A 27,032-nucleotide genomic window follows, 5' to 3' on the forward strand; every position below is an offset into this window, starting at 1 on the left:
GTGTGAACAGTTTGTGTATTAAAACCTTTATTTTTTCTGTGGTAATTCCCTGATTCAGGGCCAAGGTCCAGTGACCTTGCAGGCTTGGCATGTGTCTGTTCTGAGATTTTTCATTTGCATTGCTGAGGAACATGAGGCTGCACAACAGTTCTGGGTTTTTTAGTCATACATTCCCTGTGTCCCCTGGATAACATAGGGCTGAACATCTCTTTCAAATGGTGTGAAAGTTTGCTTCAGGCAAGTAAGCTTTTGATCCACAGCATATGACCTGTAGTGTTTCCCTTTCCATTTGCATCAGAGTTATACAAATCCTTCTGATCAGTCATAGAGCTTTCAGTGAATCCATGAGGAGTGAAACTGAGTTATTTGGCTTTTATGTTTCTTCACTAACACTATTAATAGACCACAGAACAATCTCATCTCACTGGGCTCCAATTCCACAGGGTCCTTCCTCTCACTCTTTTTGTTAGTATAGTGCAGTAACTTTGCATGCATGTCAAATTTTTTGAAAATCAAATTCAAGAACAGAGGGATATGGTGGCAAAGCGCCTACAGGAACTATAGTAAGGTCCTCTTATACCTATGAAAATGGAATTTTAAGGCAGATGGAAAGACTTGGAAAAGCGTGTTGTGCTACAGATTTCTCTATTGATTTTTTTCCCTCAGTTACACAAATATCATGGCTAATTCATTTTAAAATTCTGTATCTATACCCTGGATTTTTTTTCTTTGTAAAATCCATTGTAAAACTGCTTATTATAACTGTTAAAAGATTGCTTTTACAATTTTTGTACAAGTCTCTCTACCATTATACTCATTTATATGTTAACACTACATTCTTCAAATGACTGTTCTTTGTTTTAAATACAGTAGTCCTCTGATGGAGAAAAAATAAAATATTGTAAGAAACTGTGCCACTTAATCAGCAGTGATAAAGCCTGCATAAAGTAACGACATTAAATCTAAAACATTCTCTTTTGGTGGAGCTTAGATGGCTATCTCCCCAAAGTTGTCTCTTTTCTAGACTGGGGAATTTAGCTACTGAGAAGCTATCCTTGGCTTCGATAGAGTTTCATGTTGTGATGGGTCAGCTGTGGCTACTAGACAAACTCCTACCCAGAAGCTCACTCACTTCCTCTCCTCAGTGGTAAAGAAGGACAAAATAGGAAAAAAAAGTAATGAGAAAGCTTGCGGGTCAAGAAAAATACAGGGAAATTGCTTATCAATTATTATTGTGGGCAAAACAGGCATGGATTTGGGAAAATTAACCTCTTTTTTTTACATATAACCACTTAAGTGAATACAAAGTTGGTAGGAAAAAAAACCTCAAAAAACCAAAACTGAACATGTCTAGAGAGCCAACAAGGTTTAAATTAGGAATCCTCATCTGTCTGTCAGCTGTAGAAGAAACTTATGCACCTCAAGAAATGCCATGAGAGGCTGAGCAAGCCAGGAATGTTCGACTTGGAGAGAGAAAGGGAATTCCATCCATGCATATAAATATGTAATGGAGTGCAGAAAAAAGTGGCAGTGAAGCTCTTTTCAGTGCTGCCCAGTGGTGCCCAGCAAAATTTCTTGTCCTGTTGAACTCAATAAGAATTTTTCTATTGATGTGAGTAGGAAAAGAATTCATCCAACATTTTAAAATTTATTTCCAATCTTAATACTACTTACTGTTTTCTTTACACTAATGTGTAGGCTAAGACTGGTCAAAACGAAAATCACAGCTTGGTTGCACATCTACAGTTGAGTCTCAAAGAGTACCTAAAGTATCTTTCTTCTACGCTTAAGAAGAATGCTATTTATGTTAATAAGATATGTTATATGCATATCATATGGAAAAAAGCATAACTGGACAAGACTGTTGGGACTTTTTTAGTTCCTGAAAATCTGAGAACTACAGAAAATAATAGTTGTCTGAGAAAGTGATACTGAAATCTCATGTTAAGATGAGAATATGAACTATATATGTTTTGAAGTGTGTGTACAAATCTGTGTTCAGACAGTTTATATGGGCTAATTTGAGGCTAACATCTCTCAAACTTTCATAGAATCATAGAACATATGTTCTTAAGGTTACATGCAAACTGCATTTTTATTAAGGGACCAGGAACTTTATATTTTCTCTATCAAATTGATTATTGTTTTTAAAGTAGTCATGGAAAATAGAATATCCTCTTTGTAAGAGATTCCAAGTATAATTTTAAAATAATGAAAATCCTTCTGCTGCAAATAGACTGATGTAATGAAATGGACTTCAACGCCATCACTCCTCTAATACTACAAAAGAAAAGGAGGGTTTTTTGTGTAAGTATTTTCATAATATAAAACTCAGTCATAAAGGAGTTATTGATTTAATCAGAATATTAATATTTTTAGATGATTAAGTGAAATTCCCCCACAGAAGGCGAGGTCATCCAATTACAAAGCTTGTGATCCAGGTGGCCAATTACAGGTTCAAACATTAAATCATGAATCTCATAGCAAAAGTACAACCAGAGTCATCACTCTGTGATCAAGCAATGTGCTGGTATAATTTAGACTCAATAACTCTGCACAGCAAAGAAATCTCCAAATAATCAGTTCTCTTTTTTCTTTGAAAATGTGTAAGTAAATGAAGAACTAGAATTCTTGGGTAATAATTGGTATTAGGACATGAAAATAAGGATTATAATGAAACTGTAATATAACCTTATCTATAAATGAATAAGTAGAATTTCTTTACATAGATACTGCTAGGGTAAAATATAGTTTTATAAAACATTTGTTTTTTAATTTCACAAAAAGAGACTTTCTTAAACTCTTCTGTTTTCTTCTCAATTTTTCTTATACAGACTGTCTTTTGAAGTGGCTTGAGGCCAGTTACAGAAGTTTATGTCAGCAATGAGGCCATCTTTTGCATAAAAGAAAATCTGAACTAGCTTCTACTATGAGAGATTTGGATAAAGCAATGTCTTTGTCTTGGTGAAAACTATAATCCCCTTCTTAAGCCTGAAGCCTTCTCTCTTTCACAGTTCTGACATGAAAATTCAAAATGCAGAGCCTCTAAATCATGAGAATTAGGAAAAAAAAAGAAACAGAAAACCAGTGATATCTTTCTTACTAGGAAAAGCAATACCAACAGCTGATAGATAAGAGTCAGTGCCTTGAGTACTTTATTTATGCCTCACGAGAAAACAAAATGTAATACAATTTTACTTGTTTGGAAAAAAATAATTTTGGAGACAGTAAATATTCCACACAATTGTGCAAAACCAGCCCACCAGATTAATCTGGTTTGTCTTTTCACATCAGATTTTGCATCTGCTAAGACATATTTTCATAAAACCAATATGGAAAATAAATATTTGTGCTATTAGCTACATTTTTACACAATAGGCACAACATGCACAATTTGCTTTACACTAAGACATTGTCATAAGTAAGCCAAGGTTATGATGGTTTCTTCCGGTTATATTTAACCAGTGGCTGATACCAGTTGCCTCTGGAGGCAAGGTCTAGTCCTTACATTGTCATGAAAAATTCTGTACTCATAGAGTTCTGTACATTGCAACAGGATTGGAAATTACTCTTGAATCATTTTGTTCCAAGTGGACATCAAGTGGTTGAAGCTGCAGGGAGCCATTACAGTGACATGGTGTTCTTACTATTAAATATTGTTGTTCTTTGCTAGAAGATCACATCAGTGGTTTATTCATTCCTAGAAACTACAGTTCTATCAGGAGTAAATGAGATTCTGTCTTTGCATATCTAGAAATAAATTGTATTACTTCTTGTTCAAGATGGATAGGATAATAAAAAATAAGAATCAATAAAGCATATAACTCAGAAAAGCACAAAACCAGATAAATGAAAATATATGTATAAACTGTAGGCAATAACAATACCACACCACTAAGGGAAAATTATGCTACTTTTTTAAAAAGTGACATAGTACATATATTTCTGCTTTGGTGGTGATATTCAGGAATGGTCCCCTCCAGTCAGACAGGAGAAAAGTTGAATGATAGAGGGTCTCAAGGTTTAAATATGCATGGAAGGTATTTTCAGGACACCTATTTTGTTTGGGAATTATGGAGATATAGTTTCTAGTTTTCATCCTGTTTCTGATGTTTGTTTCACATCTTGGTCTTAAGGTTCAGAGGTAGTGATGGATACAACTCGGCATGAAAATGAGTTTTTCTAATCTGTACAGGTTCAGTTTCGCTAACATTAGTGGCAAACACACATGCATATTCAGCAGAATAAGTAAGCAGGAAGAACCACATTGCTTTCTCTGGAGCTAGACTTGCTCACCACAAATATTATTTTGGCCGAGTGTCTTCTAAATAAGAAAATGTGTCCTCTCCACCATTCTCAATCTTTTAAAAGCTGTCATCTTGTTGACAGAATTATTATTTATCAAACAAATATGTTGGCAAAGCAAACATTTTGTTCAGTCTTTGTTAAAAAAAAAAAAAAAGAGATTTTTAGAAAAAAAAAAAGTAAATCTTTCAACCGTTTGACAGTTTAATGCTGAGTGTTCACGTGTAACTATGTTCCTTACATAAAGATAGCAGAGTGTGCATTTGATCTAATAAGATACCTACTTTCAGGAATATTGATTTACACCCTTAGGTGTCTCTCTATCTCTCTGTTATTTGTTGAAGTAAAGAAATGGTAATGTCAGATGTAAACATCCGTACACTTATGAATTGTAGATATATGAGAGTACTTCAACATCTAGAATACTATGCCAATCACTGGAAGATGCATAAAATATTTTTTTGTGTCTACTCTGTGACAAGACATTTACTCAAAAAAGCAATGTCCTTTGTCACAGAAGAGTGAATTCAGGCATCAAACCATTCCAGTATGAGATGGAAAAACATTCTCTCAGAAATGTGCCTTAAAGGACCATCTCAACGAACACAGTGGGGAGAAGCCCCCTAAATGTAACTACTCTGACATGGGGTTTGAACATAAACTCACTTTTGAGGAAACATCTTACACAGCTATATAGGAAAAATAGCTTTCTATTATGTCCCTAGAAAGTTAATTCTATGAGTTATTTATACGAATGATTGTCTCATACCCCTGAGACAATGAGGAATAAAGGGAGAAAACCAGTAGGAATGGAAGTAATTGGAGAAGTAAAACATATGACCATGCATTAGCCTTTACTGAAAATTAAAATAGTGATGGCAACTGGTTTGGTAACCCTGGATCACAATAAAGACTCTTTACACTAAATTCTGTCTTAAATTCGTGTTTGTGTGCCATAGAATGAGTCTCAAACCAAGCAGGGACAAGAATTTCTCCTCGTGTATTAGTCCTGCAACCTTGAACTTTGAAGAAGACTGGAAATAGCAATTTGAAATACTGTATAAATTACATAATTTTACTAGAAACTGCATACTGTGAAACAGATGCTTGTTCAAATGTTACCTGATTGTTCTCTTCAGAGAATAATTTCAAGATTAATTCTATTCATTTGCTTCAGCAATTCAACAATGTCTCATCTTCCCTTGTCTGGTCTGTATTACTTATAATTCCTCTCTATAATAAAAAGGAACAATTTGTTGCTAGAAGCTTTGTAAGAGAAGGATATCTGCATCTCTTATTCAGCAAATAAAAAATGTTGAGAAAAATAATTGCAGCATCCTGAGAGGTAGTAGTTCTTTAATAGCACTATTTTAACTGCACTAGAGACCAAGTGAATGTCAAAAATTTCACTTTACTGTCAAATTCAGTTTCCTCATCACTTCTTAAGATCCTAGGAAAATGTCAAGTAAATCCAACACAATTAGATGTATCCTTGACTGAAAGGCTATTCTCCCTGAAGAAGTTATTAAAAGAACATTTTAGAGGCAGTTTGCTCAGTACCTGTGAAGAATTGATAGCTTGTACTTCCCATGTTCTTAAACCAAAGTAAAAAAAAAGAAGAAAGAAGAAAGAAAAAGAGAGAATTGCTCTTGGCAACGAGAACCTGCAGGCTGACACCTGCAGAATACAACATGATGTGTACGCAGTAGCACAAGCATGTTGCTTTCATTTCTAACCCATATTTAGGTAAATTATTTGCAGCTAGCACACTAACCCATCAATGGTAATTAAATAGCTGAAATGTGCTTTTAAAATGGGAAAAAAAGAAGGAAAGTATTTTTCAATTTAATTGACTTTTTAAAAAGATACTGATAAAAAAATCTGCATTTATATTTTATAATTATTGTGATGGCATGGTGCATGTTAGATATGTTCCTACAGTTGTTTCCCTGAATAATTTTGTGATTTAGGCTGAGATGTAGGTTGTGATAGTGTGCCTGTCCATGGCAGGGGTGTTGGAACTAGATAATCTTTAAGATCCCTTCTAAACCACACCATTCTATGATTCTGTCATTCTGTGATTCCACAATGGGACTTGATATAGCAACAAGAAATTGTTTTAATCTGAGATTTAGATATCCCAATCTTTCCAACTAATGGAATTCTTCTGAAGGGCATTGGGCACATTATTTGATATTCAAAGTAATATCAAATTATTGGTCATCATATTATTTTCAAGAAAAAAGTTGTAACTTAGGATTCGCTATTTCCGGGGAAAATATAGAAAACACAAATCAAACCAAATCGAACTAAACCATAAAACTGGAATAAAAACTTTTCCCTTACACCCACCCTGCAATCCCTGTCTAAAGCATTCTACAGGTCAAAAGGTATTCTACAGGTCAAAATCAGCTTGATAACACATCATATGGGCTGCATTACCTTTTTCAGCAAGGAACTGCTAAATAAGATATTTTAAATAACAATAAAAATTTTAAAAATCTATAACTGAACACTGCATCAATTCTACGTAAGCATACATATGTACAGCTTTATTCTTGTGAATAGTCCTGTTTAATTCAGGTGGACTATACACATGTTAAGTAAAAGGAGTAAGAGCTTCTTTAATCTATACTTGATGAAAAAGTAGAAGTAAATTTTAACAATCTTACACTACTGATGTAAGTCACATGGTATTAATGCATAAGAAGTTTTTTATGAATACTCCTACATAAAATATATTACCCACAGGTAAAAAATAATACCTTACTAATTTCAATAGAGACTATAAATTTAATCAACTTTATTGTAGCTCACAGGCCTTGTCTTTCTCAAAACATTTAATCTTGTTTGAGAACAATTCTGAAATCAAGTTATTTGACAGAACTCAAGCAGCACTGCCAGTTCCTCAACCCAGGAAAATGATGGTCAGCATCATATAAGCCATTAAAGCTTTTCAGTGGAGTTTACACTTAGAGGTTTAGCCCTCCTAAATCAAATGAAAGTATGTGTATATAAGCAGATGTGCACATAAACAGATGTGCACTCACATGTTTTGATTCCCTTGTGCCTCAGACCATTATATAAATCTTTGTCAGCAGTGAAAGTCTTAAAAGGAGTCCACATTCTCAAAAGATAGAGACCTTCTCCACATGTATGATGCTCATTCTTTCAGGAAAGATCAAAACAGTTGTATTCTTAGGTCATATATTTAAGCCCCACCAAATATATATTTTTTGTGAATAAATGTCACATAGTAGGGAGCATGTAAAATATGCCTCCTTTCTTCACAATGACTAGATTTTTAATTAAACCCTTTCCTCTGTTCTTTCTCTCTTCTTGTCATTCTAGTATTTTACATTTAAGAACACTCTTTCTAACAGACTGAATCACAGTCATAAACATGTCAGATCAATAGTTCACTACTTAAACAAATTCTCTGCAGTTTAATTGTGGTTATTTCATATGGCTGTGGACAAGATAGCACTTTTTTTTTTAAGTTGAAAGGTGATTTTTTGTGCTTGCAACTGAAATTTTTTTAAAACTTCTTGTTTTCCTAAAATAAAAAACCTTGTGAAGAAAAAACTGCAGTCACCTGGAGCCTTTTTTTTTTTTTTTTTAAGTAATAGGAACAATTCTGTTGCCTTGAATTGTTAACGCGTAATGTGCTTATTGCAACTTGGATAAAAAGACTCCACACAGCACAAGCCTTCATACTGCAGTGATTACAGAGAAGTCTAAGTGACTTTGGAATAGGAATTAGAGCTTCTAGATGAGATGCACAACATCATAACTTTTCCTTTAAATTTTGTCTTTTATTTGTGATGTTTACTTTACAGTGTATGCTAATATTTGAATTGGATCATACAGTGTAATGATAAATGTCAAATTCACACTCTATGCATGAATATAGAACTCTGTATTCTAATGCATGTACAGAATTCTACAGTATGGATCTACATACAGTATGGAACAACTACTCATTTTCACTCTAGAGGAAGTATCTAAAAAATAGACAAAAAACCACACGATTAAAAATATATAAACAAACATACAAACACACAAACATACAAACAAAATCCCTTAAGACTTCTTCACCCTAAAAAAGTGTATAGACAGTGTATTATACAGAACAACTGGAAGTTCATTAGGTAGAATTAATATTTAGCCTTATTTATGTAGGTCTCAGAGGCAACCATATAACTCTAAGTTAAATGGCACATTAAGCTAGTAGAAATCATAACAATTTTGTAATTGAATAATTATTTGAAAAGTCTAAGAAAATTTGGTAAGTGTAGTCTTACCACCAGTAAATTTATCATGAACTGCTGGTACTTGGAAAATATCTAAAAGTCTTACACATATTACAATTTTTTTTTTTTCAAATTATGGTCATGTGGAGAATTTTGCAAAGGAAAGGAGGTGATGTTAGTTTTGATTAAAAGAATGTGTGTTTATTCTCTTACTTTTTCTAAATTAAAACATTGTGATTGTAATGTAATTTTAATGAATTATTGACATTCTGTTAAAGTTGGGAGCTGGGAAATGCTAACTGATTTTAAATGAGGCTGAACAAGGGCATTAGTCTATATTTAAATTAAGGTCAAGCCTTCCTTTCCCCCCCCATGTTGGCATGAATTTAGACTCAAGACAGGCTCTTTAGTTCCATTGTTCAGCAGAAACTTGTAAGTATATCCAGTTAACATAAATCCGTAACAGATTCTATATTTGATCTTATAAGTAAAAATTGATTTCTCTCTCTCTTTCCCAATTTCCTCTTTGAAACTGAGGAATTCTGAATGTGAAACTATTCTTGAAACTGATCCCTACCCTTGTAATAAACCAAGGATGATGATTTTTAGAAAAGAAGTGAACACAAAATATTTCCCTGGAGGCCAAGCCCACATTTTGGATCAAGATAATGATCCAGAGCCCTTTAAAACACTGATGCCAGTCTGTTGGAAAATAAAGTAATTAATTTCAAACCAAGGCAACAATATCAAGGAAATCATAAAGAAGGATAAAAATAAATCCCAAAGATGGAAAATTTTGCCAGTCTTATTGGTTTTAGCCTGTCTTGGAGTGGAGAGCACTCAGTAGTAGCAATGACTCGCCTTCCTGCCTGGTGCAACAGAGTTTTGCCATCAAAAGGTCATTCACAGTTCTAAGATTTTAGGTTATTTTCTTACTAGAAACTAGCAAGTTGGCTATTTTGACTGAAAATAAATTGGATTAAATGCTGTGAGAATACTATAATGGAGATTACTGAGCTATCCTTTAAATAGTAGCTCCATTGGGGTAACGCTGTCCAGCACTGTGTACAGATATTAATCTAGGTCCCCAGAAACCAATAAAGGTAGGTACAATTTCCCTTTAAATGCCTACAAAGTATCTGTCTATTTTAACTGATTGAATTTCCAATTTTATGTGTTTATTTTTGCATTTAATTACACTTAATTTAGTTACTTTGTGCAGCACCTCATATTTGGACTCAGACCTGCTAGTGCATAGTCTAGATCCATTAGCGGTAATAGTGATTTGATAATAATTTAAAAGTTATAATGAAATTGGTATAAAATTATCACTGAAATAGTTCTGCTACTTTTTATAAGGATATTGAAGGTTCACAACTAAAACTGTATGCATAGTCCTTTAATGATCACAGGCTAGGAAAGGTAATTCTTCATTCATAAAATATGCATCAGGCTTGATCATTTTTCTAATGGTAACTCATTATCTATTTTAGGATATCATGAGTTTAAAATTTGAATTATAAGAAATTAAAATAAAAGGCAAGACTATTCGAGAAAACATGACATAATTTAAGTGAAATTCAACCCAGTATTTTTTGTGTAAGAGACTCAAAGCACTGGAATAGACACTAGAAACCTTGCTATCTCTTTAGGTCAGTTTTAGAAGAAACCTCTGACATTGAACATTCTGAAGGAGATGACTGCAACTTCAAAAAAAATTCCATTCCATTGTGGGTTGGGGAGTGAGGAGAGGGGAGTAGGAGGATGAAGTTTCATTGTTTTAAAATACAGTTATTTCACTAAATAACCATATTAGTCAGATAATGAACAGCTAACAAAATCATCCCGATGTGTTTATAGGACCTGTGTTAACCTTACTCAATGCAGTGTTACTTTTCTGCATCTCTAGTTATAATACTTTTACAGCTATTCCATCTACAGTTTTAATATATATAAAAAAATAATATATCCCTTTTTGAGACTGGGGCACCCCTACTTATCCAATTATTTAGGAACTGAACTTCAGTTTATATTTTAAAATACACAACTGGAAACTTATTTGACTGTTTTTCTGTGTTCTGCCCAACACAGGAAAGAAATTGGAGATTTTGATATGTAGACGCATCAGTAAGCATAATTTCATACTTGTGAAAAGTCATATGTCTACATAAAAAATAGGCAAATAACAAATATTCCCAAAAATATCCAATGTGATAAGAACTCCTGTGAGAAATTACAGTCCATCCTATACTCAAATTTAATAAGATGCATATTGCTGATTATCCTGAAGTAAACAAAAAACAACTAAAAATCTATTGTGTATATAGTTAAAACACCCCAAGCTGTAATAAAAACGCCGTAGTTTCCATCTCACTTGGTAGCCATGGAAATTATATATAGTTTGGTAGATGGATTGCACTGTTCTGGTGCTGTGTTTTCTTTTTGGGGAGTGATGTTTCTTTTGATGTTTGTTAGTTGATTTTTTTGTTATTGTTGTTGCATGTTAAGCCTAATAAAGACAGATAGCTTAACTCTGAAAAAGGTTTTTTTCTTTACTGAAGAGAGCTGTTAACAAGGTCAGAAATAGCAATCTATCAGGGATACGAGACCTTTTTCTAGATATTTCAGAAGAAAGAGTTGCTAAAAGGCAAATTTTTATTGTTCCAATGAAGTGGGCTCACGAGGACTACTTCAGAGTATGACTGCCACCTTGAGCTTTTCATTAAAAATAACAAAATATTTAGACAAAGCAAAGTAGATTCATCAAATAAGAATCAATGATGTTTGCAATACCTGTTTGCCAGTTCTTTGTCTTCTGAGGTGCTGACTCAGGTCTAAATTTAGTGCAGTAATACTCAAACACAAGTGCTGTAACAAGCAGGCTATAAAGAAAAAGGATAAAAGAAGGACCATCACCACAAATTCCTCCAAAGGACAGAACTGACTTAGGCATCTACATGCTGACAAACATACAAGACAATGATAATACAGTATAACACTTGACTGTATTTCCTAGGTCTTTTAAAAGTTAGATATTGCAATGTTGACTGTTCCCTTTTGTGACTGCATTAGTCTTTGTAGGTGTTAGCTACCTTACAGTGCTCCTAAATTTGTCAAATGTGTTTTCTGTTTCAAAATCTGTGTTATAGACTTCTGGAAAGTCTTCTTGCTTGCTAGAATTAAAATAAATAAATAAATAAATAATAATTAAAAAATATATAGCCAGTAGTTCATTGACTACATTGTAGACAAAAAACATACCACTTGCTTGACATGATGTGAAGCACATCATTCTCAACATAAAAAGGTCCAGTTATGATGGTGGCAGTGTGTAATACTGTACAGTGTATCTGTTTTAATTATTGGGATGTTGTTTTTGTAGTGTAGGTGGTGGCATTTGTTTCCTGAAGAGATTATGTGTTTATGAGATCATTGTAGTATACACTTAATCTCACAGAAGGCACCTCATTTTCTCTTGACTGTATTTAGTGAGGCTATTTTCTTTTGTCAGAATAAAAATCAATGGGCTCATTCAAAATTACAAATCAATTTCTTCCATTTAGATTACATTGCTTTTATGTGCTTCATTGAGTGTAAACAAACTCCTCACTCCTCAGAATATCTTATAATTTATCTAGAAATAGGAAGACAAGCACTCAAGTTTGGGGGGGGGTGTTTCTATTTTTTACATTTGCTGCATGTTTTTTAAAAAAGTAAAACACATGATGTCATGATGTTTTCTTCTGAGGACTCATCATTTAAAAATACTGCTTAGGTAAAACTCAGGATTAAAAGTTTATAATTCACAGGGGAGAAAAGGGTTAGTGTCCAAAAAAATATTTCAAAATTACCTACTTTACCCATACGCGATATTTGTTTAAATTGTACTGGAAAAAAATATTTTGAAATGTTGATGTAATGACCACATTCCCATGGAATACTTAAAAAATATTGAAATAGTATATTGCTATAGAAGATAGAAAAATTTTTTATTTAGCTTAACTTATGACTAAAGAAAAAATTGCTAAATATGCATGCAATAATATCACTAAGTATATTTAATAGATATAAAATATAAGAGATTGTCAGAACTGAGAAACATAATTATGAATTGTGTACAAGAACCATGATTATGCCATAAAAATTATATTATAAGACATTCTGCTTCGTTGTCCCCTCATTCTTTTTATAACCAAAAGGAATACTAATAGAAAGAATGATGGAAGAATGATAATGTAAACAATATAAAGTTAGCTATAACATTCATGGTGTTACAAGAATAATTTTAATTTCTTTTCAAAAGAGTAAAATTATTTTATATTGGCTATATATCTTCTGATTTATTTCAGAACTTGTATAGATGAGGGGAAAAAAAATGTATGTCCTAAAAGAATATGTAAATCATAATGGCATGAAACAATGATTTTTACAAATGTAGGGGACTTTATTTTGAAGATAGGAACTAGTATTAAATACAGAATAAACTAAATCAAATAGATTTTAATAAATGCGGATATATTGCTCCAAGAAAGCCTGGACCCGAATTCAATACAGTTGCAATCATTCAAAGTGAAACATTTTACACCCTTACATATGTAAGAAAAAGTAGGAGAACAAATCTTGGATTTAATAATTAAGTAAAGAAATAGTCTCTCTCACAGACTGTAGCAAAGATTTGGAATTTGAAGATCTGACTTAGGGAGTCCTTTGATTTAAGTTATAAAAAGGCAATAAAAACAGCACATAAAGAGGCAGCTGACAGACATATCACTATGTGGGCATGGAAAAGAGCTGGAGATGTTGCTGAGGGCAAAACAGGACTGACCAGTAACAGGTGTCACTGTGTGCAGTCCCCACTGACTGCAGGAACTACACCTGCCACAGCATAGCTATGCTGGAGGGAGGACAGGTCCACCTGATGTCTCTCACAGAACTGGTGCTGGCAGAGGGGCTGTCCCTGACTCTGGGAGCTCAGTGTACCAAAAGGGTAAGGAGCTGTGAGAAGAGAAGGGCACATGCCACAGCATGGTGGGATACATAAAGAAAATTTACAGCATCTTCTCTGAGCCTATGCAAAAAGACCTCAAACCTCCAGGAGGGACAGGTAAAGACTGTATTCACTGGACAGCAAATGAAGACTTTAGTGACAAAGCCAGGGTGATCATGTTAGGAGGAAACAGTGGGGTGACAGTGAGTCACCTGCCGTGGGAAGACCTCCGTCTGCAGACCTCACCTGAGGTTTACTGCTGGCAGGGGACTCAGATCAATGTTAATTTTGCAATTTTTTTACCCTTTAAAAAGAAACCCATTACTTTTTGCTGCATGTAAGTAGGGTTGGGGCAGGAAACATTGTAGATAATGGAGGTTTTGTAATATTATTAAATATGTTTTCAAAACTGACATGTGACAAGTCCAGACTTTGACTGCAACAGCACTGTCTAGTTTCATACTGTTCTGCTTGCCACTGTGATATCTCAGTTTATTCAAATCCGGCAGTCAAAACCCTCGAAACACGCAAAAGCTGGAAATGAGGTTAAATCACTTTGAAGATTTACTCTGTATGTACAAACCCCATGTAACCTAGCATTTATTCAGCCTTTCCACTCCTGTTCAATAGGCATGTTGTTGTATCTAAAATTTGATACATGTTTATATATATATATGTCATTATTTCTATATATAATATAAAAACACATCTGTGTTGTCATTGTCAAATACCAAGTAAATCTTAACAGAAAAGCATTTAGAGGCACTCAGGTTTTTTTGTCCATTAAAATATTTTAAAATAAAGAGTGTCCTCAGGAAATTCTTTTTCTGTACATAGGAGGATATGTTTAGTACCTAATTTTAAAAATAAAGAACTGCAGTAAGAGTATGTTAAAATAGCCTAGTTGCTTAATATAATTGTTAAAGGTTCTGCTGCAACTCTAGGTAAATTCTTTAACTGCTTGTAAAGCCGCAAAAGTGTATTTATCCTGTATTTAGGGATTGGTTCTGGGCTTTGTCTGTTGCGCAAGTGAAGGGAGCTGGTGCTTCCTCCAAACCCCCGTCAGACTCCCAGGCCCAGCTTCTGCGCACCATGGTAAGTGCAGGCGATGGGAAAAAAGGATAGAAATAGAGGCAGAGTGTTGCAAAAACATAGCTATAGGTCCACAGCTGGATGTACAAATAGTCTATAAACATTCAAAAAAACTGGTTGGATTCACAAATAGCATGATTTATTGAATGCAACACATAGGATTCTTTTGGATTGCCAGTGATAATTGCATCAATTGCAGAGTAGCTATATACAGCCCTAACAATAATATTTCAATCACAAACTTAATATCCCTGGTCAACACTCAGCATAGAGGACCCAAAGCTTACCAAAAGGAGTTCCTTCTGGGGAAGACGAGGAGGAAAAAACCATCAATCTGTCCCTGCGTTCCGCATCAAATTCTCATCCCCCAGTTAGATGCAAGATTGGGGTACTTTTTATACCTCATTAATCATTATTGTGCAAAGTACTGTGAGTGGGACTCTGGTCAAATCTTCTGGCTTTTGGGGGCACATTTTACGGAATATTTCTTGGTAGGAGGTGTACTTGGTTTGTACAAAACATTTCTGGGCATCAGGTAGAAGAACGAGAGCATGAGGCCTATGCCTTGCTCAACATCCCCCACGTCCCCTTCCCCCCATGCCATAGGAATATAAACCACCAGACCTCCATCTAGTTTCTGTGCTTGCATCTGTGGACCCTATGGCATATTGAGTTTTCCATTTTCTTCACAATTTTATGTTTGTAACACAGAGTTAAAAAGTAAGAGCTTGGTGAGCAGCAGGATCTCTGCCCCTCCATTCCCCCAAAGTGGGTGGGTGTCCAGTGGGTGACTGTTCATCACGTGATGGATTGGAAGTCCCTTCCAACTGTGAATTTCAAAACCTTGTTTGGGTTTCTTTTGTGGAATTCTTTTCAAATCATTTCACCTAACTTTAATGATTGTACCATCAACAAAAGCACAGACATTGTTCTCTTGTTTTGAGAAGACTTGAATCTCATTGTTTGTCATTTTTGAGAAAGAAAAACCTTGAAACACATCAAAAGCATGTCTTGTTCTAACCTTTGTTACGAAAGTTCTGTTGAAGTGTTACATACCCTTGACAATAAATGAAAAACAAAAATTTCTGTCTCTGTCATAAACCCACTCGAGGTATGAGAAAACTTAAGCTAGCCACATTAAGTTTTAGATCAAACTATAATTACAAGAATTTAATTAGTTCTAAGTAAGAATAATAATGACTGTCTTTTAAATTTGTAGGCTCTTATCAACATAGTTCTTATGTTCCTTGATCCTGAACATACCTCTTTGCTTTTTTTTACTTTCTCCTCTCCAACTTCATGCTCCTTTTCATTCTTAATAATTTATGGAACATTTTGAGGTTTCATGTGGATTCATATGTATTTCCCACAGACTTAACCTTTCAAGGTGCCATTTTGAATATTTTCCGAAGTTCTTCCAATTTGTTGATTTTAGTTCACCACACTTTGCTCGTAGGCTTTTTTAATTCACTCAGTTTCCTGAAATTGAATATGTTATTATTCTTGTATTATATAGTCTTACTTATTATTATACTGTATGAAAATTACTGGTGATAAATGTTTCTAAGCTTCTTGTTAAACTTCAGTCTTTTTTTTTTCTCTTGCAAAGAAAGGATCTTCTATGTACTTTTAGTTATATTTTTCAACAGATGTTATTCAGTGATATCCAAGACTAAAATAACTTCTTTTAAATAGAAAAGGAGTTATTCATAGTTTTAAAAAAAAAATCTTAGGTCTAAAATATCTCCCTTCTGTTTGTCTGTGTCAGGTCTGACAACTGAAAAGCTTCTTTTATACTAATTTTCTTTCGGTGAAGTCCCTGATATGTAATCAGCTTTTGTAATGATATTTCCTTTGATTTCCTTTAATTTCCATTGTGGTTTCAAAATTGAAACAGAAGTTATTAAGAGTGGAAATGAGAAAATTATTTTGATTTGGTAATGTCAAAGATATAGAAAAGAATGTTACAAATTATTATTATAGATTGTACCATGTATTTTCTCTTGTTTATACTGATAGGAGACAAAACAAAATATTCTGTCACTACAATTCAAATGCTTCTGTCCAAGCCCCTTTGCACATTTTACTTGTGAGGAAAGCACAATCCTTTCCCCCAAAATACTGGCTTCTAAAATGCTTGATAATTTAACTTAAACAGCTGGAAAAAAAAAAAAAAGGTGAAATTTTCATATCTCGGCTGTTTGTAATGTCATTTGGAACAGTTTTAAAATTCTCCATTGATGATCAAATGACTCACAATAACAACAATTACTTTCACCAGCCAAATTAACTTTTGAGTAATCATAGAGTCCTGCAGTAATAAAGCTTCTAGATATCCATTTTTAGTATTAGAGGGAGTTGGAGTTTGGATAAAAAGAGGCAAACAAAATAGCTGGTACACAATGTCTTAAATAATTTCCTCTATCAGGATGACATTTCACTTTTGACCTAATGTGATATGCCCTCCCTCCCTATAGAATTTTTCAACTAGAATCTACAGACTCCCTGGTGATGAAGTGATTGAAAGCAGGTTTCGCATACCATTTCCAACAGTGACTTTGCATTACTTGTAGGACTTTCATCCTACAAGTTTTCTGCGGCGATGACAAGTGATCCTGTAGGTCATTCCAAGTCCAACATGTTCTAGATGTGTCAGGGTACAGTTGTGTCCCCTACAGCTGCAAAGGTCAGGGCTGGATTCGTTAGGGCAAGTTCTGCTGAGACTGAGAAGTCAGTCAACTGTTCTGCTGCCACTGAGTTTTTGGTCTTTTTATGCAGCGGGTAATCTTTCTTTATCAGAGGAATTCCTATATAATCCTTCATACCAGCTCTGCCATGAAACTAACCCCTCGTCAGTCCTAAGAAAAATAACTAGAACGAGAGAAAGTGAGGAAAGAAGGGAGGGAAGGAGAAACAGACAAAGAGGAAAGAAAATAGGAAAACGGGAAGACAAAGAGAAAAAAAATTTACTTTTTTAATAGTACAGTTATCTCTATTGATTGACTAAATATTAGAACATGATATGCAAAATACAGACAAAATGAGATGGGATGGATGGGAGTGGAATCAGGGAGGGCAGTAGCATAGGACTGTCTTTTCCATTGGCCAGGAAGCATTATGACTTCATTTCAACAGATGAAGAGGTAGACTGTTAGAGACATGATCTTTCAGAGCTTCTCACAATGCATAGAGAATTAGAAATCTCCAATTTAAAAATTGTTTTTATTTTGTGACTTGTCAAAAGTATATCTTTAGCATAAATGTTTTTCTCACAATGCTTATACATTGTAAAGACATTGTAAAGACATTGTAAAGGGATTTGCACTTCAAATGCATAGAGTACTCTACATTTCATGAAAGCACGAACATGCTTTGGTTTAGCTTGTATAAAAGTACCTAAAGAAGATAAAAAGTGTTACATTCACCACAATAATTTTTAAAGACTTCCAACCTCTCTAAACCTGCTCTTTTTTTTTTTCTTTTCTGTCTCTGAAAAATAACTCCATGTTCTGGTCTCCACAAAACCATTGTATTGCAAACTGATGATTCTCCAGTGCTGGGCAAACACATTAAATTGTCTGTACAATCGAGGTACAGTGAGCCCAACATTCACAGCAGATTGCTGCCTGACATAGATAAGACTGTTAAATAGAATTAATGGGATTTCATAAGTCATCATCATCGTAAGAAATCATCATATATATTTATATGATCTCTGATGATCTGCCAGAGATATGAAATGGAGAGAACTCCTGTTTATGTCCTATGCTCTGGAAAGAACTTTTTTATTTCTAATTTCATTTTGTTTACTCGTGAATTTTATTTTTTTTTCCATACACAGATGTACATAAGCTTGATGAGAAACATTTAGTTATTGTTTAGTTTCTTTCCAGACATATTGCTCATCTTTTATGCTGCCTTGTAAATCAACTGGAAATCAAAAATAATTATTTAAATTAAAGAATATATGTTCAAATATCAGAACTTCTCAAATTAAACAATTGAAAAAGTGCCTATTTACCCTGTTTATATTTGACATTATTTACAATCATCTCTCATAAGCTGGAAAACAAAATATTTTCCTTGTCAACTAGTTTTTCCATTGAATCGTTAATATATTTTCATTGGAGAAATTATGAAATATTTAGTTTTCATTCTGCTTGAGTAAAATAGTTGCGCTAAAAATGTAGAAGGAATTGAAATAGAAAATGTTTGCTTTCTAAAGATGACCTCTTCTGTGTCCCTCTCATGACCACAGAATGGATAACACTTGTTGGCAATACAAGCAGTAATTTTCCCGTAAAGATAGACACAAAACATCAGACCCCCACTGCTTTAGAAAACAAGATAACTAGGTAAAATGACTACCTATGGGCATGTTTATAGTGTTCTAGTTGGGTAGGATATTAAAGTAACTGTCCATTATACTCTTAACAGCCATAATCTCATAGTGTGCTGTTCACCAAATGGCTCTCTGCTCCCTTAATAGCATTGGGCAGGGTCCTATGGCTCAGCTCAATTAAAACTACTCTGACAAGGCGAGATCATTTTGGCAGACAGCACTATTGCTCTTTCATATAAAAGAGCCCTGGGAACAGAGCAAGCAATCTCGCACCATAATGGATGAACTGGAGCTAATGATCAGTGATGCAGTACAGATTTACTAAGTTAATGCAAGTTGACTGTGCTGTGACATACCATACACAGCTTTCTAGAAATGGTTGCATTTTGAAACTATGCTCTCTAGGTGTCCATTGCGCTGCTTCAATCTTGTAGTGCATGTGAAATAATACATGCCGAGACAAAATGCCATCTATGGATTACATGTAAAATTTGTTTTGAAGTAATAGAAAATCTAGTAGAAGAAGGCTTCATTATTCCTCTTATTTTCTGGTTAGTCTATGAACTGATACCTTTTTTTAATCCCTTCATATATCTGAAAAAAAGGGTGCCTGTATCTGTATCTAAATCATCTCTGCTTAATCCTTATATCATTTTCTATTTTACATACATATATTATATATAACATATATAATATGTGTATAAACAAACTATATGTTTACTTGAGTTTCTTTGATTTATGTGTGTCTTCCTCAAAAAATGAACTGGATTTTGATAACGTTCATTTTGTTACTTCAAGACCAAAATAGTCAACCAACAAACACTGTTATTGGTCTTCTTCCATAGGAGTGGGTTGGGCTATGAACAAAAATTCCACAGGGATAGATACAGTTAGATAATCCTGCCTCTTTTTTTTTTTTTTCTAAGTAAAACTGTAGCTCTTAATTAAACTGTTGCAATCAAAATTCAACAGCTGTGGTTTCAACTGTGACCCTTTAGGAACAAATCTTGCAAACGGAACTCTAAAAGAGAAAAAAAGAAAGTCTTGTGATAGAACTCTGCTTTCTTTCTTGCAAAATTCACATTTATTGCATGTAGACACAGTTTTACATAGGTTTGACTATCATATTTTTCATCATCATACACAAAATATTATTGCATTTTACCAAATGAAATTCCAGATATATCTGACAAATGACATACACACATGAAAAGTTGGTTTCTATTTGCCATTCCAATTTGGGATCATTTCTAATATTTCACTCAGTAGATTTGACAAAGGTGGCCATATACTTTACATGATCAGATGAGGGTCCTGGTGAATGACTAAATAATCTCATAAACACATCAGAATCAGCAATAATCAGATTCTGTTACACTTCAGGCAAAATATTTGCAACACGTGAATTGATCTAATAGCTAAATATGTCCTCCAGTGTTTCTTAATGGTATTTGAGTGACTTCTTCAGCTCCCATTAGAGTTATTGAGAGACTTAGTCCTAAGCATAAAACAATACCTCTAATTACTTAATCACTGCACATCAGAAAGGCAATGCTGTTATCCAGAGTCTCAAGAAATCAATATGAACAAACCCATGAGACCGAGCAGACTTCAGATAATGTTATGAATTAGGCATATCTTATGTGGACATAAGTACCCTTAGAAGACACCAGAAAAAAACAACAGAAGAGGCAAGATGGTCAGGAGGGAGACAAGGTCTAAGACAACACTGCTCTGTGTCCATTCAGTAGAAATACAGAGCCACGTGCTGACTGGACCTAAAGATGCATTTGTACTAACATCCCTTATAATTGCATTGTGGTTTTTCTGGAGTGAGGTGACAGAGACAGGACTCTCAACAACATTAGAAGTATGGCCTGTACCATGAAGTGGCCTTTTTTTCAGGCAGTGGAGCAGACATTAGACATTCTTTCTGATGTTTTGGCTGAAAATCTGCCATATGCATCCCTGTGTTTTCACATGAAGAAGGTCTCAAAATCAACATAACCATAAAACCATAACCTCAAATCAACATAACATGTTATATCCAAGTGGAATCCAAGTATCATTTTCCTCTTTTCCAGACACTGACTTCCAAACTCTCATTTGAACTGATAGATGTTAGTGTCCAAAGTGATACTAATAAGCAATGGTAACACCATGTCTTTCTAAGTATACATATATTCCTGTCAGTACTTAATGGTAATTCAAAATGTGCTTTATTCTGAGTAAACTAAGTATGTATCAACATTTTAGATGCCTACTGAGCATTATTTTAAAATATCCTAAAATATTCTAAATCAAAATGCTTGTGTTTTCTTATACAATCATAAAATTCCACTTGTTCTCCTTATCCAAATAAGAGATCTGTGAGCTACTTTTATGATGGAAGGAAAGGTAGTTTTCAACAGTCTCATGTAACCTGCATGAGATGGCATTAAAAGGCATTAAAAGCTTCCCTCACTAAGAATAGTTGCACTCTGTGCCTAAATTAACATACACATTAGTATGATAAATTACTGTAACATCTAACATCCAAGTGAGAAATTAATGATACACAGTTTTCATAATTTAGTGTTTTAAATTTGTTTTGATAACCATGCTGGTAGAGGACATAAGAAAAAGCAAAAAAAAATCTAGAAAACAATTCAAAAATAGAATATATATAGAAGCGCATGAGCAGGGGAATTTTAATCTCTCCTTGAGGACAGTGGTTTTAATCTTAAGTGCAGAAGACTACTTTTAGTGCTTAAACTTTGCTTTAAAAGCAGCTGTAAAACCCTGTGAGTATCCATTGACCAGAATTTCTTGCATCAGAATTGCCTCCTAGAAATTACTCATCATATTTGCTAAATTTTTATGAACATGATGGGTACATCTAAAATGCCACTGAATACTTAGGCAATCTAAAACAAAAAATATTTTTTCATATCTAAAAGATAGATGTAATTTGAATCCAGAAAGTTCCAAGATTATCACAGACTCATAGAATTTTAGAATGGTTTGGACTGTCCAATCTAACCCTTCTCCCTTTCAGTTTAAAACTGTTGACTCTTGTTGTGTCCCTACAGGTCCTGACAAAAGGTCTCTTTCTTTTAAGTGCCCTCTGTATACTGAAAGGTTGCTTTAAGATCTCCCCTAAAGCCTTCTCTTATCTAGGCTAAACATCCTCAACTCTCTCAGCCCATCTTCATAACAAAGGTGCTCCAGCCCTCTGGTCATGTTCGTGGTCCTCCTCTGGACTTGTTCTAACAGGTTCATGTCTTTCTTCAATGGCGAATGACAGAGCTGGGCACAATACTCCAGACAGGGTCTCATTAGAACAGAGGGAAAGGATCACCTGCCTTGACGTGTTTCTTTTGATTCAGCACAGGATACAGTTCTGCAAACACACAGTGCTGTTTTATGTCCAATTTTTTGTCCACCATTATCCCCAAGACCCTCTCCTCTTTATTCATCCATCTCTCAGCCTGTATTGACACTGGAGATTGATTGTCCTGATCCGGGTACTGGACCTTGCACTTTGACTTGTTGAATTTCGTGAGGTTCACACGGGCCCACCTCTCAAGCCTGTCAAGGTCAATTATCCCCTGGAAAAAGAAGAAATAGGTTGAGTTTTGAAAGACATATTAAAGCTTCCTGGGCACTTGAAACATTTGGGAATTAGAAAACTGGTAAAGTTTTGGGGTTTTTTTAAGGCCTATCTCATTCATATATTTTATGCAGCAAGTCTTCCATAAAGTGTTTCCTGTTGGATTCTGTAGCTCTCACAGGCAAGATCAAATATGAAATCTGGTGATCAGATCTAACTTTTCATAAGATATAGAGAAAATTATGAAATCTTTAGTATCAACAGGAGAAGAGTTGTAAATTAGGAGATATAATAAATCTTCATGATGTAATATTAATTTAAGACAGCTGTGCATATTCATTCTTTAATTGTGTCAGTTTTGCTTGGAGTTTTTTCTGTGGGGGTTTTTGTTTGTTTCTATTATTATTATCATTTACATTTCTAAATTATGTATTTTTCATGTTACGATCCAATGTTTTTGAATGCATTTTAATCTTATTCTGGCATCAATCAAGTAGGATTTAAGACGAACGGACAAAACCACAGCATTGTTTAACTTGCTGACAAATCTGTAAACCTTGGGAAATCTTAACATGTTCTGTTTTCCAGAATGTTTTCCACCGTATTAAGAGTCTTGGAGGGATTCACTGTCTCATGAACAGGACACAGAAAATGAGCTGGTATTATAAAGTGAGAGGAAGTGGTTTCTTCCAATGATTACTGTAATGTTAGCGAATTTATGACAGGTAGCGTGTTATTATTTGGATTTGGTTTTGACCTTTTACTCTAAATATTTTGACTTGAATTTTTCTTTCCAAATATCAGGCAAAGCTACTAGAGTGTGGGTACTTCTGGAGCAGCTGGTGATTCGATTTACTGTAAATACATTGGCAAGGCCTTAGTTTTGTGACCTAGGGATGAATTTTAGAATCTGTTGAATGGAAAACAGTTTCACACAGCATCTACAGCTTGTGTAACACTGTCGCTATTAGAAACAATAATGTTTTACTTTCCTTGTAGTTATCTGAATCGAAAGTTGGAGTTTCACATATCCTGTCAAAAACATGAAGCTCATGTGGAGTTCATGTAAGACCTAAGAGTTACAAGAACCTGAATTTAGATGTAGTTTCTAGTTTACTTCAGAGTAGTAGAATAAGCAAACCTATAATCTGCTCAATATTTACAATGAGGTTCAGGTCTCTTTTTATGTATCTCTATTTCAGTATAAACAGTAGATCTATCTACACACGAAGCACGTATCTAAACACCCATTGTAATGAATGCAAATCAATCAACATAGTAAAGTTTGGTGTACTATTCCTAAACAGACTCCTACGCTCATTCAGCTAAATTATCCACTATATTTCATTGTGATCAACAGGACTAGAGAATTGAACATTCTTGGAATCGCTAAACAAATCATAAGTGCTCCTGTTTGACATCAAGAGTCAAAGCATTGAGTGCATTAGTAGGTCTTAATGGCCTAGACTTCAAGGAAAGGTACTGTCTTGTTGAGATAGAGTAGAACAATATCTTATGCTTCAGTAAGAAGTTAGAAAACTATGCTGAAGTGTCTAGTGATGGCTTGAATCAGAACCTTAATCTTAAATTGTCAACAAGTTTCATTAACGAAGAAATAGACATCTCCAGAATTGTATGTTGTCCTAAAATAGTGTCCAAACTACTTCACTTTCTGGAAATGACAAAATCTCCCTATTCACTAGCTGTGAAATCTAGATCTAGATTTAGTTGTCTAAATACAGACTTGCAATGTCATTTTGGGCACTAAGGGACCTATAGCTGATGCCCAGGGAGGGCTCTGGGTCCCCTAGTTTTTATTGTGTATTGGATCTGCCAGAACTGTGGAGATGACTAGGATATACCCTGAGATTTTCCAAATGGCTCAAGGTGATAATTTTTTCCCCACAAATGAATCCTGACATAACTATCTATTTAAATTTACAGATTTCTGAAAATCTGAAGTCAGATGAATTGTGGTTTGTATACATGGAGCACAAATAGCCCTTTGAATAGATTAGGAAAATACTTAAAGAAGGTCTTAGAAAAAAGATTAGTACTGAGTATTGATATTAATCAAAACATGTCATTCTATCACTGTCACCTGTTTTTCAATAGAAGGATTTTTTTTTTTTACTTTTATGTTCTGCAAACACTCTGCAGAGTGGACTTGCAGTCACAGATGCTCAACAGAGCATCAACACAACTTTAAATTTTGTAAAAGGAAGCTCTTAATTATAAAGATATCCTGAAATGAATCGTGTAGCCAGTGCAGTATCTTCCAAATATCTGTTAATCATAACTCCATTAAAATTTAATTTTTTTGTTTTGGAAATAAACCAAATGTGTTTATGACTTGTCTAAAAAAACAATTAGACATTTTATTAGAAATTAGCTTCATAATATCTTTCAAACTAAACTCTGAAACTGGCTTTTCTGACATTTTAAGTAATTAAAAAAAGAACGTTGTTTTAATTTTTCATGTTGTTTTCTTTGTTGAAAGTTTAGATACTGTGGTTTTTATTCTAGATTTTTCTTTGTCCATATGAATCCAAAAGGAATAAGCTGTTTTGTTTTCTAATACTCTTTAAAGAAAGAATGAGGACTAACCTTCACCATGCATTGTAGGCAGTAAGGCTCTTAGCTTGCTGCTCTAGTAGTTCAGCATGCTTCTGGCTGTGTCCCCTAGGATAGTAGAACTGGGGATGAACCAGAAAACCTTCACCATACATTAGGAAAATAAAAGCACTTGTATGTCTTTATCAACATCAAATAAGGGTGCATTTGCCTTCACAGCCAAGATTTTAATGCCCCGAAGAGAGTGGTGTTCCTAAAAATAAATGTAACTTTGTATCAACACAATTCAAGTTACTCAACTTGAATGTTTAGCCCACGGCTTGCAGAGGATAAAAGTCTCATGTGACTACATTACTCTGTGCCTTGAAAATAAAATTCAAGCATTGTTTTAGGTGTGTACATTGTTGACCTTTCTCAAAATTCCAACTGTTAATTTCCTACTCCAAGATATAAAGTAGAAAATACTTCAGGTTGAAGAATTTTTAAATCTCTCTGCTGATCTTTATTTAAAAGGTATTTAAATTTCATACCATCTATATAAAATTATACATGATTCATTACATTTTTCATTAACAGAAAACCCCAGAAACTGCTCCACCCCTAGCAAAATTGCTGCTAAAGAGATAATGCACATGAGAACAATGGTTGATCCAAGTGCAGTGCCTAACTGTAAGATGAGGGAGCAGTTGTCTGCTCAAAGGAATAAGTTGCCAGAATATGTAACAGGATGATTCCTTTATCTTCTAGGGATTTTTATGAGGTACCTTATTTAGCTCAGCTAATTTTCTTCACTTCTATGACAAGGAGTATCATCTGCAGATCAAACATTTTCTCAAAATGTGGATGATGTATTTGTTTTTAACTATCACATACTGAAGGTCTAAATAAAGGGCTTTGACACAACTACTACATTTTAGGCTACAAAAGTCAGGTAACATGAATCCTACCCGAAGTGATGAACTGCTATACTCCAAGATAAGTGTTCTTAAAAAATATTAATTGTGACTAATTCATCATATGTATAGGTGAAATAATATGAACAAGGTCTAGGTGTAACCTTAATCTCCCCTTACTCTGAGACAACCCAAACCATTTTGGTACCGATATATCTAAGTTTGGGATAGACTGAATAAAAATTTGACTGTGTAATTTATCATTGGCTCAGAAAACTGGCTAGGTGGTCTTCTAATGATATATTATTAGACACATGTATAACACAGCCTCCTGAAAATTATTGGTTTTGTGTTTTGCAATTTAAACCAAAGTGGTACAACAGATTGTGTACAGAACAAACAAAATCTTTGGAAATAAGCATAAATGTGTTGAAAAACTAATCCAATTACGTCAGAATCTGTCATTCTGTAAAATCTTCCCCTGAAAAAAAAATCTACAAAAAAACATCCCAAGCCTCTCTCCAGCCAAAAAAAAAAAAATGACAAGACTGCTTGGTAGATTTTTGGTTTCTTTCTTGCCCATTTTCGCATTCATATGCCTCAATATTCAGTAATTAAACTTGAAAAAAGTAGTGATACTTATTAAAAGTTGTAGTTAAACTTTTTTTTTAATAATTTAAAATATGCATCCAAGTGTTGCAGAACAGATACTGAGCTGGCATTACTTGTGACAGTTACTCTAATATAGAGGTTACTGGCTTTACTAGGTTAAGGATCTGATCTAAATCTTGAAAAATTCTACATAGTATAGAAAGTTATACAAAGGCAAAGTGAACATATCATGGAGTTGATAAGCAAATGTTATAAATATAAATGTTCATCTTATTTTATTGTATTAACAAACTTACATGAATGAATATATATTTAATACAGTTTTTTTCCATATGTGACATATTGTGCACAAGCATTCTCTATTCAGATGCGTTCCTGCTGA

This window comes from Chiroxiphia lanceolata, chromosome 2, assembly GCF_009829145.1.
Source record: "Chiroxiphia lanceolata isolate bChiLan1 chromosome 2, bChiLan1.pri, whole genome shotgun sequence".
In the NCBI taxonomy this organism is placed as follows: domain Eukaryota; kingdom Metazoa; phylum Chordata; class Aves; order Passeriformes; family Pipridae; genus Chiroxiphia; species Chiroxiphia lanceolata.